Source organism: Pantherophis guttatus, chromosome 12, assembly GCF_059756535.1.
Source record: "Pantherophis guttatus breed Tessera chromosome 12, ASM5975653v1, whole genome shotgun sequence".
NCBI lineage: Eukaryota > Metazoa > Chordata > Lepidosauria > Squamata > Colubridae > Pantherophis > Pantherophis guttatus.
The window spans coordinates 4,108,185-4,129,409 of record NC_142074.1 but is presented as its reverse complement, the minus strand read 5'-3'; the positions used below and the strand labels follow the sequence as shown (position 1 = coordinate 4,129,409).

The following is a 21,225-nucleotide window of genomic DNA, read 5'->3' as shown; positions in this document are numbered from 1 at the left end:
CAAAGAAGAGACTCAGAGCATTTCCTTTGAACCACTGCAGAGTTCATCCCTAATACCCCTATACAGTTCCCTGCTCTGTGTAAGCATTGCTTTTAGGCAGTGTAAAACTCAGCATCATGGAGAAAAATGTTAGCTTGGCTTCTTTGATACCTGACATAAATTCTTTTTTTAAAAAAATAATTCTATTAATCCTTGCTCAAATGTAGTTTTGGCAACTTTATAAGTCTTTTCTTTGTATCGGTGTTTTTCAGCCTTAGCAACCGTAAGATGTCCGTCCCTTTTTCCATTTTCAAAAAACAACTGGATTTTCTTTGATTTTCCTTGAAGATGTTTCCCTTTTCATCCAAGAAGCTTCTTCAATTCTGACTGAATGGTGGAGGGTGGAAAGATTTATGAACCGGGGTGGCGCAGTGGTTAGAGTGCAGTACTGCAGGCTACTTCTGCTGATCACCAGCTGCCAGCAGTTTGGCAGTTCAAATCTCACCAGGCTCAAGGTTGACTCAGCCTTCCATCCTTCTGAGGTCGGTAAAATGAGGATCCAAATTGTTGGGAGCAAGATGCTAATTCTGTAAACTGCTTAGAGAGGGCTGTAAAGCACTGTGAAGCGGTATATAAGTCTAAGTCCTATTGCTATTGCTATTCCTTGCAGTCCTTTGATCATTAGTACTCTTTCTGAGAGTCATGGAGGCCACTTGGAAGTTTATCTGTGCCCTTGGGTTCACCTGAATAGTGCAAATGAGTGTGGAACCTTCTTGGAACTGCTGAAAGGACTGTGTTGTAAATTGCTAATGACCAAAGCTAACATCTAGATGACTGCAAGGAATATAAATCCTTCCATCATCCACCATTCACTCAGAACTGAAGAAGCTTCTTAGATGAGAAGCAAAATGTCTTCAAAGAAAAACAAAGTCTAGTTGGCTTTTGAAAAAGCATCTTTGAGACAACCATGACCTGGTTGACTGAGAATTTCCATAGACATATAAGATGTGTGGACTTCAACACCCAGAATTCCCCAGCATAGCCGGCTGGGGAATTCTGGGAGTTGAAGTCCACACATCTTACAGTTGCCAAAGTTGAGAAACACTGGTCTACAAAGAACCAAAGGACTAACAAAGAATCAGTATTATAGCAATAGCATTTAGACTTATATACTGCTTCATGGTGCTTTATAACCCCCTCTAAGCAGTTTGTCAGCCTCTTGCCCCTAACAATCTGGGTCTTCATTTTACTGATCTCAGAAGGATGGAAGGATGAGTCAACTTTGAGCAGGTCAGGATCGAACTCCTGGCTTGTGGGCAGAGTTAAACCTACAATCCTACATTCTAATCATTGTACCACCACAACTCAGTTCAAATCTTACTGGATGCAAAACCTCCATAATTTCCCAGGCACTGGTCATATCGGTAGATCTGCTAGTACTTGGGATCCATCAGCCACTGGGAAATAGCAGATTCCCTAATATCTATTCTTCACCAAGCCGTCTCTCCTACAGATGTTCTGCTTTCAGCATAAGTTCTGGTTCCCTTAAACATCATCCTTCTATTTAGTCATTCAGACATTTCACGGAGTTTTATCCTGCCTTTTAAAGCATTCATCCTCCCAAGCAAATTTAGAAAAGGATCAGAAAAACAGTATCATAAAGATGCAAGCTATTAAAACAATAGCTTAGCAAAATAACCTCAGGGAACATTAAGTTACAGTGCCATAAAGCCATTACTAAAGCATAGTATCAGAAAAACATTATAAAAAAATAAATAAACCCACTGCTATAAAATCTCTCTCCAAGATAGCCAGGAAAACAAAGCTTCTTTAGGACTGTTTTAAAAGTAGACTAACCTGGGGCCTCAAGGATGTTTTTAGTATTTATATGTCTATTTTATTTGGGCTTTAATTGTCTGTTTCCTTCTGCTTTAGTAGGCTGCCTTGATCATTCAGTTGGAAAGCAGGGATACAAGTTAAATAGATAAACAAATAAAACCTCACTGAATTATGGATTGAGAAGGAGGACAGTCCAGTCCCAGTCCCTGCCTACGATACTCATCAATCTGAGAGGTTTTAAAATATTAATCTCCAAATTAAAACACTTTCAGATTATTAGTTATTAGTAGTTTTAAAGGAAGCATCACACGAATAGGCAGGAAATGGTTTGTAAGCTTTCTTGTAGATTCACCCTGGATCAGCTGAACCCATCTTTAAATATAGACAGAGCAGAGGAGAATAGTCTGGTCTGAATATCATGCGTGCATGTGCTTTTGAGAAGGGAATCTATTGTTTGGTCTGGCACCAAACAAGGACCAGGGCTGACATGATAGCAGTCTTCCAGTACTTGAAAGGCTGCCAATGGATGGAAACTAAGCAAGGAGAGAAGCAAAACTAAAGAGGAAATTCCTAACAGTGAAAACAATTTAACAGTGGTACCAATTGCCTTCAGAAGTTGTGGGTGCCCCATCACTGGACACTGGCTTTTATGAAGAGACTGGACAGCCATTTATCAGAAATACTATAGGTCTCCTGCAAAGGCAGGGGGTTCAGCTAGATGATCTCCAAGGTCCTTTCAAGTCTTTTACTGCTATTGTTACCTGTTGGCCACCAATGCTTCTTGAGTACAATACTCCAAAATAGGTGTATTCGGCCTTTTGTACAACTATAATCTTAAATTAACTGTGCATTACCATTCAGGCAAGAATATTTTCCATCTTGCCTTGATTTTATCTTAGGAAATTCAGGCACCTCTTCCAAACTGCTTCATCTTCTTATCCCTCATTGAACATGAGGGGGGGAAGGGTCATCTATACATTATTCAGTCTTTCCCAGAGCCCAAGAAAAGAACCAATCAGCTCATTTAATTTAACTTAATTTAACTTAATTTAATATTTAAATTTATATACCGCCCTTCTCCCGAAGGACTCAGGGCGGTGAACAGCCATAGATAAAAAACATAGAATACAAAATTTACTCATTTGAACTCCACTGGCAACTGCCCTCTTTGCAAACATTTTGCAGCACATTCCTAAAACAGAAAAGGAAAAACAAGGGCATAGGGGAATCTCAAAGTGAAGTCTGCTAAAGAAAATGTAATCCAATTCTGTTTTGCTTTTCTCCACTTTTGATTCTTTGAACTGAAAAGTTGATCAGTCCTAACTTGGTCATATAAACCTGTGTTTGTAAAGTAAAATAAGTAAAGATTCCTTCAGACTGAATTTAACTTTTTGTTACTTCTTGGCAAGATCCAAGTAATGTTCTTGGTAGCACTATGGAAGGGTGATTTTCCTGCCTTCTAAGCCTTAACAGAGTTGGAAGGGGCCTTAAGAGACATTCTAGTCCAACCTTCTGCTCAAGCAGGAAACCCCATTCTGGACAAATGGCTGTCTGATATCTTCATAACACCCTCCACTGTTGGAGCACCTACAATTTCTGAAGGCAAGCTGTTCCGCTGGTTGATTGTTCTCACTGTCAGAAAATTCCTCCTTATTTCTAGGTTGAATCTCTCCTTGATTAGTTTCCACCCATTGCTTCTTGTCTTGCCTTCTGGTGCTTTGGAAAATAGGTTGACCCTCTCTTCCTTGTAGCAGTTATTGGAACACCACTATCATGTCACCCTAGTCCTTCTTTTCACTAGACTAACCGTACCCAATTCCTGCAACTACTCTTCATGTGTTTTCGCCTCCAGCCCCTAATCATCTCTGTTGCTCTTTTCTGCACTCTTTCCAGAGTCTCAACATCTTTTTTATAACATGGTGACCAAAACTGGATGCAGTATTCCAGATATGATCTTGCTAAGATTTTATAAAGTGGTATTAACACTTCATGTGATCTTGATCCCATCCCTCTGTTAAACACAATCTAGGATTGCGTTGGCTTTTTTGGCTGCTGCTGCACACAGTTGGCCCATATTGAAGTGATTGTGGTTCCATAAGGCCATCCCCAAAGAGGTAAAACTAGGAGAGGCTAGAAATAGTTTAATAATGCCATGTGTGCAATTTGATACCTATAATAGTGGGACATGAACATAAGATGGTGGGATATGAAAACAGAATGCCCTCCCCCACCCCTGAGAATTTCACACAGCTTCATTTTCCCAGAAACTCTAAAGACTTGGTTATTCTGGTTGGCAATTCAGCCTTTTTACCAGTAACATTTGCAAGCTATATTATCTGTTTCTGTTACATTAATGAGGCTAATTGTTGTTGACTAACTACTATTTTAAGGAATGGATTGTTTAGTGTTATATTGATCTATTTTTAAACTATCTAAAACGTGGTCAAAAATACCTGTTAAACATATCAACAAACATGGATTTTTTTTTTAAGGGAAAGAGAATAGGGCAATGAAACTGCCCAGATACAGACAGCTATAAATTGCCTTGGACTCTAAGATTCAGTAGTCAAATAACTGTGATTCTTAGTCATGGCTGTAAAAAATGATATATTTCATATTTTCATAAATAACACATGATAGATTGAAAACTATAATCTCCAAGTTTTAGATTCCATATTTATCTTTTTACGTCTTATTTTTTATGCTTTATCATTTTATTCTTGCAACCTGTCTTTTACTGCCTCTTCTCAGCGGGAAGACAAACCTATAGAAGCAAAGATACTAATAGCACTTAGACTTCACAGTGTTTTACAGCCCTCTCTAAGCGGTTTTCAGAGTCAGCATATTGCCCCCAACAATCTGGGTCCTCATTTTACCTACCTTGGAAGGATGGAAGGCTGAGTCAACCTTGAGCCGGTCAGGATTGAACTCCTGGCTGTGGACAGAGTTTACCCTCAATGCTGCATTCTAACCACTGCACCACCATGGTTCTTAATAATAGAGTACTGTAGGTTGATGGACCAGAACTGTGGACAGCTTCTGTCCACAGCTGACATCTCCATTCAGGGATGTTGCAATGAGATTTCACAAGCAAGGCCAATCCGCTAGTTTTACTTTCGTCTTAATAAAGGGGGGGACGCAGGGACAAGAAACCAGATGGCAATCTGCTGCTGGGGAATTCTGGGGGTTGAAATCCACATGTCTTAAAGTTGCCAAGCTTATGAAATACTGCTATGTGTGATCTTGTCTTATGTTCCGAGTTTAGTGGTGGTTAAGATATTAAGATAAGCAAATGGTATCACTTATACATCTTTAACTTCTGGGGTAACTCTGGGAGTTGAAGTCCACAAGTCTTAAAGTTGCCAAGATCCCTGAGCTGGAGAACTGACAACCAGGGTTTGAGACCCGAGTGCCATGTGAGAGGGTGAGCTTCATCGCCCAAGCTCCTGCCCACCTAGTAGTTCGAAAGCATGCAAATGCGAGTAGATAAATAGGTACCACTTTGGTGGGAAGGTAACAGGGTGGTGTACAGCCATGCTGGCAACATGGCCCTGGAAGTGTCTTCGGACAACGCTGGATCCCTCACCCAAAAAACAGACATGAGCACAACTGACAGGGAAACCTTTACTTTTTACATGTATTGTAAAGCTATAGTAAAATAATCTTGCAAATCTGACTGTGCTCTCTCCTGCTTGCCTTTATCTTCGTGTGAACCAGGGAGGGTTTGACAGAGACATTCTCTCAAGTTACTTTCTTGGCCAGGGTTCACGACCCTCTTATCTGACGGTTGCCTTGGTAGCAATTCTTCTTCCTGACCTTGGAAGCCATGGCCAAGAGGAAGGAGAAAAGAGACCTGGCTCTGCAGTAGATGGGTAGATGGTTGGGAGAAGCAAACGTAAGGAAACAGCGCACTTGGGGGAATTAATATCACAAAATATGCTTATTCCTTGACTCAGCTTTGAGTTTTTCAGTTGCAAAGTCCCAAAGTTGTTACTTCCCAAGAGCATGGTGAGGAAGCTTTCTTCAAGCTTTACACTGACCTTATGCTCCCCCCTACCAACAACTTCAGCAGGAAATCACTGTTAGTTTTGTGTTGCTCTCCTGCAACTTCTGAATTATGCTCATGAGTCCTGGTCAGAGTCTAGGTGGAAAAAGAATTAAATACAGTAAAGGAGGGACCATGTCAACACTGAAGATGGCTAGGTAGGAAGCAAGAAGTTTGGGACTAAGCCAGATTGTTGGGTAAATCCAGCATAGCAACCATGAAAAGCTAAGTTTGAGAAATATGTGGAGAATGACAAAATCAACTCAGGACTTAAATTCTGGTACACACATAAACACACACACGGACAGATTCTTAAACTTTAAACAAGAAAAAAAAAGTCAAGGAAACGATCAGTCCATTACAGGTGATCCTCAACTTATGACCACAATTGAGCCCTAAGAGAATTGTTAAGTTTTGTCCCATTTTACAACCTTTCTTATCACAGCTGTTAAGTGATTCATTGCAGTTTTTAAGTTAGTGACATGGTTGTTAAGTGAATCTGGCTTCCCCATGTCACAAAAGGTGATCACATGACTCTGGGACATTACAACCATCATAAATACACGCCAGTTGTCAAGTGTCCAAATTCTGATCATGTGACCATGGGAATGCTGCAACAGTTGTGTGAAAACTAGTCATAAGTCACTTTTCTCAATGCGGTTGTAACTTCAAACTGTCACTAAATGAACGGTCGTAAGTCGAGAACTACTTGCAATAGGAGAAGATGGAAAGAAAGTGATGGGCAGCAGGGAGAAAGCGGAATTGCTTAATACTTTCTCTGCCTCTGTCTTCATGCAAAACGACACAACATACAGGTAATTGGAGTTCTCCGTTTCTCAAAGTGATATAAAATTCAGTTTTAAATAAAGGCAGGGTCAGGGTTCCAAGTAAGACCCCCAACGAAAGAAGACTCCGAGGCTAGAAATTCCTCAAAGTTCCATTTTATTAGAGATGTCATATTGGCACATCTGGGAAAACCCGAATCTGAAAGCTTCCAGGTTTTCCCCACCCAAAGGAAAGTTCAAGACCCTTCCCAGCATCCACATGTCCATCGCATGATCCAATCAAAGCACGGTCCCAATTGGAGATGCCTCCCAGTTCCAGCTCTCCAGGTGCAGGGCAAGATGTCCTTGACTCTCAGAGAAAGGAATGTTATTATGCCTAGATATCTACCCTACTCCATACAACCCCCCCCCCTCTCAGTTTCCCACAGTACTAAATGTGGCAGGCCTGAAGATACAATGCAAAAGATGCCTTCCAGGCCTGACAGTTAGGCCTAATAAAATCACACTGCTGGAACTCAACAACAAATGGGCTACTTAACATTTGCACAATTCTAGTTTACAGGTAGTCCTCGGCTTACAACAATTCATTTAGTGACTGTTCAAAGGCACTGAAAAATGTAACTTATGACAGGTTTTCACACTTACAACTGTTGCAGCTTCTCTATGATCCAGTGATCAGAATACAGATGCTTGGCACCTGACTCTTATTTATGACCGTTTCATTGGCCCAGGATCACATGATCACGTTTTGCAACTTGGTGATAAGCAAAGTCAGATTCACTTAACAACTGTGTTATTAACTTAACAACTGCAGGGAGGGATTCACTTAACAACTGTGGCAAGAAAGGTCGTAAAATGGAGCAAAATTCACTTAACAAATATCTTGCTTAGCAACATAAACTTTGGGTTCCATTGTGGTACATTGAGGACTCCCTGTATTTCTCTCTGTGTTCTTCTGTATGTCAGTTTATTTTTATAAAATTAAGGAATTTTTGTACAATCAGAGAAGAGAAGGGTTTGTCTCTTAGGATCTTCCTATTTCTAGCATTAGCCTTAATTTTGCTTTTCTGTTCCCTCCCAGAAACTTGAAAATCAGCCCAAACTTGCTGAAATGAATCCGTTTTGCCCTGAAAACCCTTTGCCTCTTGAAGGCCTCCTGCTCTCACCTGCCACCCTCCAAGCACTCCCCGAATCCAAGTACAGGTAGTCCTTGACTTACAACAGTTCATTTAGTGACCTTTCAAAGTTAGAATGGCACTGAAAAAAGTGACTTCTGATTGTCTTTGTAGCATCTCCATGATCATGTGATCATGTGGTTCCAACTTATGACCGCTGCTGTGTCCCAAGGTCACGTGATCCCCTTTTGCAACAAAAGCAAAATCAATGGGGAAGCCAGATTTACTTAACAACCGTGTTACTAACTTATCAAGTGCAGTGATACACTTAACCACTGTGGCAAGAAAGGATGTAAAATGGAGCAAAACTCATTTAACAAATGTTTCACTTAACAACGGAAATTTTGGGCTCAGTTGTGGTCATAAGACAAGAAATGCATTCTTCTTCACTCGATAGCCATCAGCCAGTTGAGTGTTCTGTTCTGGCTTTCCTTGCTGTGCCTGGCAATATTCATTTCAGCCGTGAGCTTCCTTTATTGGCTCCCAAGTCAATTATTATCTCATAACTGCGGATTCCAGATTCTTTTGTGGATTCCTGTGCAAAGACCTTTTCATTTCAATAAATCCACTCTCGGCCTCTCCGTGGCTTTGCTCACCCAGAAATTTCAATCAAGGAGAACTGAGAAAGTCAATACCAGAGGGGTTCCATGGTTGTATGAATTTGCCCAAGAGTTCTCTCTTTAAGACACTTTGTAGAGCAATACTGCTCAAAAAACCCCACTTGCCTACTCTCAGAAGGGTTCCGGGATCCTTCAGAGAAACCCTTAATGAAACACTTGCAGAAAATCATTGATTTCCTTGCACAAGCTAGTAAAGAAACGTGCAAAGCCATTCTAACAGCAACAACAATAAGACTTATACAGGTAGGCTTCAAGTTACAATCTGCAGCCATACTGTAATAGGGGCCCAGCTACATTTCATTTTCACAGCCCACAATCAATTTCCCCTGATAACTCAGGGGTGGGGGGGGGGTGTTGAGTCTAAAGGGGAGGGTGATGTAATGGTGTGTGTGTGTGTGTGTGTGTGTATGTGTAGAAAGAAACTCAGAAGGGATCCTCCATAACCTCTCAGGCGGTAAAGGAAATGAGGGAGAAAAACACAGGTAGTCCTCGACTTACAACAGTTCATTTAGTGACCATTTGAAGTTACAACGGCAGTGAAAAAAGTGACTTGTAACCATTTTCACACAGGTGGTACAGACTAACCCACTACTACAGGGTTCTTAGTCCTAGATTTCATAAAGTTTGTTCGTTTATTCTCCTTGCATATCCTCAAGTTAATACAGTCTTATAAAACAACCAACAGAAACACTCATAAAATGTCCACAGTAAATGTAAACTAAAACAATAATTAATCCAAGTAACAATAAACCAGTACATGATCTTTATAACACTAAAAATAAAGCATAATAAAGGCAGATAAAATATTGATGATGAAATCCATACAAGTAACCTGAAATGAAACCATTCAAAGATGCCAAGAACATGACTATTCAACTGAACGTTACCCAGAAAAAAATCCATCTTTGGCAGTTTCTAGGATGCTCAAAGGGATGGACAAACTCCGAATGCTTGGAGGAGACTATTCCACACACTGGAGCAACCACCAGAAAATACAGAGGCACCTCCTGGACTCCGTTCCCTTCATGGGGCAGAACAGGCCATGTGAGAGAGAGGTACCCACAGAGGTGCGTTTGAAGAACATGAAGTCCTAATTGGCCAGGAAGGAGGGAGCACATTCCAGGATGGGGAGAGAGAGACAAGTGGCAGCACAGCCTGGAGCTGGAGGAAGGGGGTCAGGATGGCCCCTCTCTAGAACCTCCCAGGGCATATCTGTCAGGGGTTTGGTCTGGCAAGATGCTGACTGTCGTGTGTAAATAATAAAGAACTGAACCCTGGCTGAATTATTCCACGTTATTCTTGGGCTTAGCCTGATAGACCAATCTATAGTTCCACAGAAGCATTCTACATTACAAAAACCAGTTGTTGTTGTTGTTGTTGTTGTTGTTGTTGTGGCTTTGAGTCAACCACCAATTAATTATATTGGATGACATCAAACTGTGTTGTGATGGAAGAAAATATTCTCTTATTCTGCCTACTTCGCTCTACCGGTATTATTGAAACCTTCACATCGATTCTCTCTGCCTCCCTTCTGGCTCATTCTTTTCAAATCTGAAAAGTCTTGAATGCTTTCCTCAAAGGATGTGGGTGATCAGCAGCTTGAGGAGACCAGGGGCTGAAGGGCTGATTTCAAAATAACCCCAGCAAGGGATCCAACTGAGATCTTGGATAAAAGCAATCAGTCTCCCTCCTGATAGCTGCACGAGGACAGGAAAGCTATAACTCTCTCCACAATTCATTCGTGTTTTATGAAATGTGTCTTCTTGCTTAGAAATGATGATTTTGCCAGGCAGATTATAAATTTCAAAACTGAATGTGCTAGAGCAAGGGTCTCCAACCTTGGCAAATTTAAGCCTGACGGATTTCAACTCCCAGGATTTTGGAGATCCCTGTGCTAGAGAAGTTGATGAAGTCAGGTTGTCTTCTTTGGAGCTTCACAAACTCTTTAGGAAGTTTCTTTAGCTGAGTTGACAAGAGCGTGACCCATCCTTGGCAAGCATTATTACCCTGGCTGTTTTATTGTCCATCCTGTTCCTAATAACGCATAGCCGAGCATTTCCTTTGTTGCAAATAAGGCATTGACCTTGTGAATGATCTCTTTCAAGGTAAGTAGCTCATTCAAAAATTCCCTTCCCAAAGGCAGACTGAACAGCTTCCTAATGGCTCTTGGGAGTTTTCCAGCCCCTTTGGCAGGCGGTTCTGTCCAAGAGCAGAGCTGGCCTTCAAAGTGAAGCAGTGGCTTGAGGGGTTGACACAAGGAACATCCTTTTGTTCAGCAGAGCAAACCACGTTGTCTGATTCGCAAGGAAACCAACCGGGGGGTGATGGAACATGTGAAAAGAGGGCTAGATAGACTCTCAACTATGTTTTTGTTTCCCAGTATTTTTGTCCCTTCTAGGTAGCTAAAGTCCTATTACATCCTGGCCCACAGAAACAAAATACAGACCACATAATTGCAACTAATTTCCCTGGGACTTGGATAAAATCCATGCTCATGTGATATCCATGCTCTGACTGATGTACAGCTCCAAAGGATCTAACTTTGACTCCTTCGTCCTATCCAGTTTTAAGGGAAACTCTGCAGGCTTTGCCTAGGTGACCCTGAAAGCTAGGACAATTACCTCACTTTATTTTTCCGTTGAGACCCACTTACTTTGTTTGTGCAAGATCTCGTAACCATCTGCAGCCACACTGTAATGATGACCCAGCTACATTTCATTTTCACAGCCCACAATCAATTTCCCCTGATAACTCAGGTGTGTGTGTGCGGGGGGAAGGTGAGTCTAAAGGGGCGGGTGATGTAATGGTGTGTGTATATATATATGTATGTGTGTGTGAGAGAATGCCCTTGGGAGACTGGCAAAGAGATACTGAGAAATAGGGATTGGTCAGATATGAGACAGCGTAGCCCACAGCTGCATAATGGGTGGAGAAAGAAACTCAGAAGGGATGCTCCATAACTTCTCAGGCTGTAAAGGAAATGAGGGAGTGAAGTACAGGAATCCTCGACTTTCAACATTAATTTAGTGACTATTTGAAGTTGCAACAGCACTGAAAAAAATGATTTTTGATCATTTTCACACTTACAACCATTGCAGCATCCCCATGGTCATGTGATCAAAATTTGGATGCTTGGCAACTGACTCATATTTATGACAGTTGCAGAATCCCAGGGTCATGTGACCACCTTTGCAACCTTCTGACAAGCAAAGGCAATGGGGAATCCAGATTCATTCAACAACCATGTTACTAGCTTAACAACTGCAGGCAAGAAAGGTCATAAAATGGGGCAAAATTCACTTAAGAAATGTTTCAGTCAGCAACAGAAATTTGGGGGTCAATTGTGGTCATAGGTTGAAGTCCACCTGTACTTACAGAGTTTAGTTTATCTGGTCCCGTTTCCTGTCTGGTCTATCTGGTAATGCTTAGAGATAAATTGTAGAAACAAATTCCAATCAATATATATCAGCATCCTACACCATGCAGTTATCGTCTAGATAAACAGGGGAAACACTCAGATAACAGAACGGGTGACAAAGAGGGACAGTTCAGTGACGTAAACATTGCCAAGACAGAGACAATGGTTGCTGGAAAGGCTACAACCCCTGACTCAAAGGACCACTGAGTAGACAGTTCAGGGGTAGGGACATCTACCACCACTCCCACTGAGAAAGGAGCTGCTCTCACTCCACCGTCCTCAGTCCAGCAGGTGCATGGGCAGGGAAAGGAGACAAAAAGCTTGAATTTGGGTCTGCTACATACATACTTGAGTTTTATAATTTTCTGCTCTTTTTGGACTGCAACATATTAAAGGGCAGAATCCTTGAATCTCCGTCTCCCTGCCTTTGTGTGAGTAGATGTCTGGATAAAGCCTGGAAGCTGCCTGCAGGCCCTGGTTAAACCTTCAATCTTTAAAAACCCAAACCTGGTAGAAAACCTATAGAAATCCTAAGGCAGAACAGTAGAGGGTTCTGGGAACAATGGGAAAGAGGCTGAAGGTGAGCCCAGCAAACAACCTTAGCATGCACTGAGCACAGTGATCACTAGATGGCAGCAAAGTGATCAAAAAAACCTTTATCTAAACTATGTCGCCATCAAATGGTTTTCCAGGTTCCTGTGGCCCAGGTTAAGTAATCTTAGTATAAATAAATGCAACCTATCAGCATCACTCCAGCCTCAAGAGAGGGTTCTGAGACAACCCTGAGCAAACTGTTTATGCAAACTAAGGTCCCAGGGCCGGTCTTCTTCCCAGGAAGGTATGGCAAACTGAAGACAGCTCTGCAAAAGAGGAGCCAATGACCACTGCAAAGACCAAGGAATCAGTGAGTTGACCAGTTTTTCAGAATCTCTCCAGTTAAGGAGAGGATAGGAGATCACCCATATGTGCTCCAGGTGGCTACTCCTCGTGAAGAGACTGCAAGAGAGCAGTTTTCCAGGGGTTTGAGCACTGGGAGACAATGGGATCACCCACCTTGCTTGCAACAACAGCAGAGCTTTTTGAAGGACACTAAGTTCATAAATCTCACTTTCTAATTATTTTCACAAATTGCTCATTAACTACTTTTAAGCTATTAGAGAGCTCCAAAATGACAAGTCTGAAAACGCTGGGTGGGTTTGCCTTCAATCCTGAACAAAAGAAAGTTTTAATTGTAAAATCTAAAGAATCTGAAATAAACAGCAGAAAGCTAAATAAGACTTTGATTTTATTATAAATGGACTAAGGGGTCCAGATAAAACTGGAATATTGAAACCGTTACAATAAGGCTTTAGAATTATAAAGAATAAACAGCTTCTCGTGGGAAATAAGAGTCTGTTTTGGTTTTTACAAGACAAATTAAACATAAGCAATTTCGTGATTTCAAAACCTGGACACTAAAGGGGACTAAATGTTTTAGAACGAGGGAAGATGTACAAGCCAATAAAATGATGCAAAATGTTATAACAATAAAAATATTGAAGGAGATTTTTGAAGAACGGAATCAGAAAATAAAACCACAGTACTAACAATGCCATAAATACTTGTTTGCAGTATGTAGTTTGGCTCAGAGCCAACACAATTCTCAACCTCAGACAGAGCCTGGACAGAATGCAAATCTAATTTAGACTGATCCACTGGAATCCTGTTCTCAATGCACTTTTTAAAAAATATAGGGAACAAATAAACCGCTGCTTTGAGAAACAACGGTGAAATTACTGTGGTTCTCTTGAAATGATTGTAGCTCTCAGATTTAATTATCAAGGCACAGGAATGGCAGGTTTAAATGCCCAAGAGATAAAGCGCAAACTGCACAATTATTCTCTGCCTTCCCTTTTCAAAATATGGCTTCCAGGCATGCCAAGGTCAAGGGAGATTGACAGATGCAATACAAAAGCTTTTTTCTCCCATTTTAATTACAGACATGCATGCATACCTCACAGCGTCACAGTCCAAGACTGGCACAGTGAAAGCCTGGCAAGGGGAAGATGAGCTCGCAGCTAGAAGATCAGGGGGAAAGTCAGCATAAAATTACAAGAAGCCAAATTAAGATGCATCTTTCTTAACTAAATCATCCCCCCACTGCTAGAGAGTCCCACTGAGCACCTGCGAACACTGCCCATGGGCATTTCAGATAACATAGAATAATAGAGTTTGAGGGGACCTTGGAGGTCTTCTAGTCCAACCCCCTGCTCAAGCAGGAGATCCTATACCAGGGGTGTCAAACTCAATTTCATTGAGGGCTGCATCAGGGTTGTGTTGGACTTTGGGGGGCCAGGGTGGGCGTGGCCAGCTCGACGTCACTCGTGTCGTGGCCCAAGCACTCTGCCAGTGAAAATGGGATCCTGAGCTCCGTTTTCGGCTGCAACAGCTTCTTGCAATTCTCTGCCAGCAAAAATGGAGCTCGGGAGGCTCTGTTTTTGCTGGCAGAGGCACCATGGCCCGGTCCTTTGCTGTTTCCAGGGCAGCCCCGTGGGCTGATTTAAGCATCCCCTGGGCCGGATCCAACTCCTGGACCTTTTTTTAAAAAAAATTTGATTTATATGCCGCCCTTCTCCAGAGACTCAGAGCGGCTTACAATGTGCTCAGCAATAGCCTTCATCCTTTTGTATATTTATACAAAGTCAGCTTATTGCCCCCACAACTGGGTCCTCAATTTACCTACCTTAGAAAGGATGGAAGGCTGAGTCAACCTTGAGCCTTGGCGAAATTCGAACCCTGCAGTAATTGCAGGCAGCTGGTCTTAATAACCAGCTTAATAACAGGGTGCCTGAAACCCCTGTACTACCAAGGCCTTGAGTTTCACACCCGTGTCCTATACCATTCCAGACAAGTGGCTGTCCAGTCTCTTCTTAAAAGCCTCCGGTGATGAAGCACCCACAACTTCTGGAAACAAGCCGTTCCACTAATTACAGGTTGTCCTCAACTTATGACCACAATGGAGCCCAAAATTCCTGTTGCTAAGTGAGTTTTGCCCCATTTTACAGCCTTTTTTTGCCACAGTGAATCAGTGCAGTTGTGAAGTTCATAATCTGGCCCAGATCACAGGCAGCCCACGGCTGCAACACCAGAGCAGAGGCAGACCTGTACAATGGGCTTCAGAGCCTCCTTTCTCCTTCCAGATGTGCAAGAACTACAACTCCCATAGTTCTCACTTGGTTGGGCATTTTGGGAGTTGCAACCCCGGCAAGAGGGTCCTTACTCAGCTCAAGGGGGCTGCTCAACTGAGATCATGCCTGGCTTTATCAGAATTAACAGAATAGCAGAGTTGGGACCTTTGAGGTCTTCTAGTCCAACTCAAGCAGGAGACTCTATAACCATTCCAGACAGATGGCTGTCCAGTCTCTTCTTAAAAGCCTCCAGTGATGAAGCACCCACAACTTCAGAAGGCAACTTCTGTTCTATTGGTTGATTGCTTTAACTATTAGGAATTTTCCCCTTAGATCTAAGAAAATCATTTCAAATGCTTTAAAGTGTATCCTTCTCCATCATTAGATGCCAGTGCCCAGAGATAAAGAAACTGGTTAGGTTTCATCCTCTCCCTTTTCTCAGGCAGCTCAAAGTAGCAAAGATAGGCCTCTCCCCACCTAATTTAATCCTGAGAGCAACCTTGTAGTAGCCAACCACAAAGTACACTAAAGAGGACTTTTAGTGCAAGGAAACTCAAAGGCTTTATTCATGGCTAAACAGGAACCACCATTATATTTATGCCCCATATTCTAACCCTCAAGAAACACTGGGGGCTGCTGGTTTGTGAATAATAATGGAACACATGGTAGAAAAAGTGATAGATAGTAAAGAAGCTAAAGGGCTTGGGGATTTGACAGGCACCTGCCAAATAACAACCCAGATTTAACAACTGTTGATAAGAAAGAGTACATGCACAGTACTGGAAAATTGAGGAAATGCCCACAGAGGATGATGTAACTTTAAAAAAATTGGATTGTGCAGAAATGGATAGATTGATGTTAAAAGTAAAAGTAAAAGAAGACACAGAATATTTTCAAACATGGGACTTGTTTTATAAATGGCTGGACAGTAGAGATAGAAATTAGGAGTGGGGAAAGTATTATTGTATAAAAATAAACTGTTCCAGACAATAAGCTGTTCACTAAGCACTTATATGTGTAATGTGAAAATATATAAATAACCTGTTAAAAAGAAAAAAAGAAAGAGGAAAGAAGTCTGGGTAGTGGATATTGCAGTACCTGGAGAGAGCAGAAGAGAAGAGAAAGAACTGGAGAAGTTAACACAATACAAAGAGCTGCAAACAGAAATAGAACAACTGTGGCCAAAGAAAGCAAAGGGAGCACCAATAGTAATTGGCCCCTTGGGTGCAATCCCAAAACATCTGGAGTACCACTTGAGCATCACCAGCACTGCTAAAATCACCACCAGTCCATTGCAGATGGCAGCTTTGCCCGGAACAGCTTCCATCCTGTGACAAGACCTTTAACAGCATGAAACACCTACACCTTTCTATCCCAGGTCATTGGGAAGGGCTTGCTAGGGGGACAAAAATGCCACATTCAGGCTGAACACCTGGCTGATTGTGCAGTGAACCATAATAATAATAAGGCTTGCAAATACAGGTAGTCCTCAACTTACAACAGTTTGTTTAGTGACCGTTCAAAGTTACACAGCATGGAAAAAAGTGACTTAAGACCATTATTCACACTTACGACCATTACAATCTCTATGGTCACGTGATCAAAATTCAGGCACTTGGCAAGTGACTTGTATTTACGGCGGGTGCAGTGTCCCAAGATCATTTGGTCACCTTTTGCGACCTTCTGACAAGCAAAGTTGCTGGGGAAGCCAAATTCACTTAGCAACTGTTATACTAACTTAACTGCAACGATTCACTTAACTGTGACAAGAAGGGTCATAAAATGGGGCAAAATTCACTTAACTGTCTCGCTTAGCATCAGAAATTCGGGGCTCAGAAATCAGAAGTTGAGGACCACCTGTAGAAATAGAACAACCGTGGCAAACGAAAGCAAAGGTAATAGGCACCTTGGGTGCAATCCCAAAACATCTGGAGCACCACTTCAACACCACCAGCACTGACAAATTCACCATCAGTCAATTGCAAAAGGCAGCTTTACTGGGAACGGTTTGCATCCGGCAATTATAGTTTTAACACCATCAAACAACATCTGCCAAAAACATCTGCCTGTCACAGGTCCTTGGGAAGGACTCCATAGGTGGATAAAAATGTTAGACCCAGTCTGAACATCTGGCTGACTGTGCAACGAATCATAATAAATCTTATCACCTTTAACACCATCAAAAACCTGGCTCTGGGCAGCTCACAATAATTAAAGAAATCACAATTAAATCAATAAAAGATTTAAAAAATGGCAAACAAAGGCCTTGATGAAGAGCTTAACTGGGGCTCCTTAATATTAATATACTGTCTACAAAGCCATAAAACTAAATAATAACCCAAATAAATAATAATAAACAAACATATTTAGACCAGCATGACAGCTCCAACAACTCTTAAGATTGTACAGAGTGGCCTGAAACCTTCCCTTCAGTTTCAGGCTAACCTACCTCACTGGATTGTTGTTACAGGGATAAAAGGAAAGGAGGCGTCTCTTTATAACACCTTGAGACCTCCAGGAAAAACTTATCAAGCTTATCAAGTTCATAACAAGCAAATAAAACAATTGATAAGAACCAACGGCAGCAGCCCTTCTGCAAATATGAAAGGCTTGTCTGCAGCCTTACCATGCCACCATGCCTCAGTGAGGAACATCCATCTGTTCATCTGAAGGCTGCCCTTTCCTTCTGTGGTTCCGTGTCATTTCAAGGGACGGTGCTGAGGACACAAGAGATCTGCAAAGGACAACAAGAGGAAATCAATGGAACGGATCCATACATACATTGCTTCAAGGCCCGGCAGAAGCAGGAGGCAAGGAGGCCGAGGGAACAGCTGAAGGTTCCTATCAAAGTTGCTTTCAAGGAAAGCATAAAAGGAAGGTGGGGGGGGAATCTATTTGTTCCATGAGTGTCAACCTATACAGATATCTTTGACTTACGACCACAATTGAGCCCCAAATTGCTAAACGAGGACAGTTGTCAAATTAATTTTGTCCCATTTTATGACCTTTCTTGCCACAGTTGTTAAGTGAATCACTGCAGTTGTTAAGTTAGTAACACGGTTGTTAAGTGAACCTGGCTCCCCCACTGACTTTGCTTGCTTTTGAAGGTCGTAAAAGGGGATCACGTGACCTCAGGAACTGACCATCATAAATACGAGTCAGTTGCCAAGCAACTGACAAGTCACTTTTTTCAGTGCCCTTGTAACTTTGAACAGTCACTCAGTGAACTGTGTTGTAAGTCGAGGACGACCTATGTTCCTATGCTCTCATGTTCCTTTACAGGCTTTAAGGGTTCACTGGCTTTGTAAGATTCAAAGGCAGAAGGAATCCACTAGTGCATCAGGACCTGAGTGTGTTGTGCATGCCACTTTTTCTTCAACAACACCAAGGAATAAAAGTCTTGCTATCGCTGCCTTTTTTCAATGGTCTTTGAAGTATTTTTTCATCTCAATAGCATTTCAAGGTTTTAAATAGAAGTTTTAGCGAATAAAACGTATATGTTGTAAAGAAAAAAAAGTCTACCCAAATGGAAGGCATGACTGCAGTTGCTCTACTATCCCTTCCTTAGCCCTCCCGCCCCCAAGGTCTACCTCATTGTCCAGCATGTTCCTGAAAGAGATGGGGAAGATTGCACAACATTCCCCTTGCGTCTGACCGGGTTGTGTGCATGCACCCCACCTGAGGAGAAGTAAGGAGTCATGCAATAAGCCTCAAGCATAGGAATACTTTCTGTGCACTGGGGCAATTATGAAGCAGCTCTTATGCACAGACCTGTTCTTCAGTGTTCTTGGAAAGTGTCCCTCCCTCCGTTGCGGTTCACTTAGGAAAAGTGGCACTTACCAACCCCTCCCCCCCGTCCCCTCCCCCCAATCCCATCTATACAATTGTCCCCACTTCCTCCCATCCGGCCAAGAATCTGGAGAATCTATTAATTTACTCAGGTGTTTTGTCTGCTGCAGCAATTGGCGGGCTGCTGTCATCGCAATAAAAATCCACTGTACAAATACAATGACATAACAATAAACTACCAGCAGTCCCCCGAATTAAGCCACAGATGAAATCATAAAACAACCAAGCAAAAAGCAATAAAAGCGGATGGCAACCTCTCTAAATCAAAAGGCCCATTTAAACAATTCAATTTTTGTTTATTTCATGAAGTCTGGGATTTCTAGTCCCCAGACAGAGAAGGGTGCCAGGAGGGCAAAAGCTGGCTTAGAAGAGCTCTGCGGTGTCTCAGGCTCGAGGCTCAAGAGGTGTTTGGAAGTGCAGGGTTGTAGCCCCCAATTCCCCGCCCTTCAACTCCTTAAGCACAAATAATAATAATAATAATAATAATAATAATAATAATAATAATAAAATAATTTCACAAACTGACTACCTACAACGCCATGACCGCGTTGCTAAGATCATTCACTGGAAATTGTGCCAGAAGTTTGGATTTGAGTACAGCAAAAACCACTGGGAACATCAGGTTGAGAAAGTTTTAGAGAATGAGAAACTCAAGATCTTGTGGGACTTTAGGATTCAGACTGACAGGCACTTGGTCCACAACACACCTGACATAACAATAGTTGAAAAGAAAAAAGTATGGTTCATTGACATTGCAATACCTGGTGATGCACGGATTGAAGATAAGCAGCAAGAAAAAATCACAAAGTACCGGGACTTGCAAATTGAAGTTGAGCGACTGTGGAAAAAGAAATTGTGTGTTGTCCCGATTGTAATTGGAGCCCTCGGAGCAATACCCAAAGGGCTACCCCGCTATTTAGAAATTCTAAAATTGCCGGACTTGAACATTTTGACTCTACAAAAAAACCACCTTACTCGGAACAGCTTACATCCTCCGACGATACCTTAACAGTTCCTAGGTCCTTGGTTAGGACTCGAGCTGCTGAGCTATTAACCAGCCTCAAAGGCTGTGAATCTCACTAAAGATATAATAATAATAATAATAATAATAATAATAATAATAATAATAATAATAGTAGTAGTAATAATAATAGTAATAATAATAGTAATAATAATAGTAATAATAATAATAATTTTATTTCTATACCGCCCTTCTCCTGAAGGACTCAGGGCGATGTACAGCCTATTTAAAAACACAAGACAAAACAACGATTAAAATTTAAAATAATTAAATAGATTTGGCTCAATTTAAAACCCCAGAAATTTAAAATACCCCAATTTAAAATTATTATGTTGATAGCCCGGCCTGGCGGAACAACAGGGTCTTCAGTGCACAGCGAAACACCCGGAGGTCGGAGATCTTACGTATTTCCGGGGGCAGTTCATTCCACAGGGCTGGGGCTCCCCCAGAGAAGGCCCTCCCCTTGGGTGTCGCCAGCCGACACAACACAAATGTGCCAGAGCACCTTCCTGCCCCAAAACCAGTGGAATGGGACAACTCACCATGGTTAATTTGCCATGGGACAACTCACTGCAGAACAATTCAATTTAATTATTTACAATAATTTTAAAAAATATTTTAATTTTTGTCATTCACATTTCGTGTTGTCCCTCCTTTCTTTAACAATTCTATTCCACTATTTCTTTGATATTAGGGTAATCTTTGTCCCATGGCGAATTGGCCTCAGCAAGTTGGCTGTGGCAAGTTGGCCATGGCGATTTGTCGTAGACCCCTCCCCCCAACCTGAAACTTGCACAGTCCTGAAGCTGCAGCCTTGCAAATTCCAGCCAGCAAGAGCAGGATTCCAGATGGAACTGTGGGAGAAAAAATTAGCACTACGTATTTTTACAGAACATTTTCTATTTCTAAAAATTCACTATTTCATAAAATTAACAAGCAACATGAATGAAAGTTTCTAATCCTGTCAAATTAAGCCGCTTCAAAGTTCCAGTTAACTTTCTTTCAAGATGCTCAAACCTGTGATGCCTACGTATTGCACATAAGGCCGATTTGCTTTTAAATGAGGAGACAGACAAGAGGCCCATTAAATCTAAAAAAAAATCAAAATAAAGCTATGAGCTATGAAGTGGCTTGCTCAGCTACAAAGTCAAAGCAAATCAAAGTAAGAGTAAGTTTGCCCTATTTAGCTACATTCTCCTATCACGATAAACCAGAATGTTGAAAAATTCAGACTTATCATAACAAGCTGTTTGGAAGCGAGCAAAAACATCCCCCCGTCATTTTGTTTACAATGGTGTGTTAACCAGGCTTTGCCAGGGGAAAGCAT

The 21,225-nt window shown here is 41.7% G+C and overlaps 1 protein-coding gene across 2 annotated transcripts in view; it reads right to left on the bottom strand.

Annotated features, from left to right (window-relative positions):
* NEXMIF (neurite extension and migration factor) overlaps positions 1-21,225 on the bottom strand; it is a 412,598-nt gene that overhangs the window by 170,416 nt on the left and 220,957 nt on the right. For both annotated transcript variants that reach the window (XM_060692038.2, XM_034435116.3), the window contains exon 2: positions 17,655-17,762. The gene's annotated coding sequence lies outside the window, so the exon portion shown is untranslated. The remainder of the gene's footprint in view (positions 1-17,654; positions 17,763-21,225) is intronic.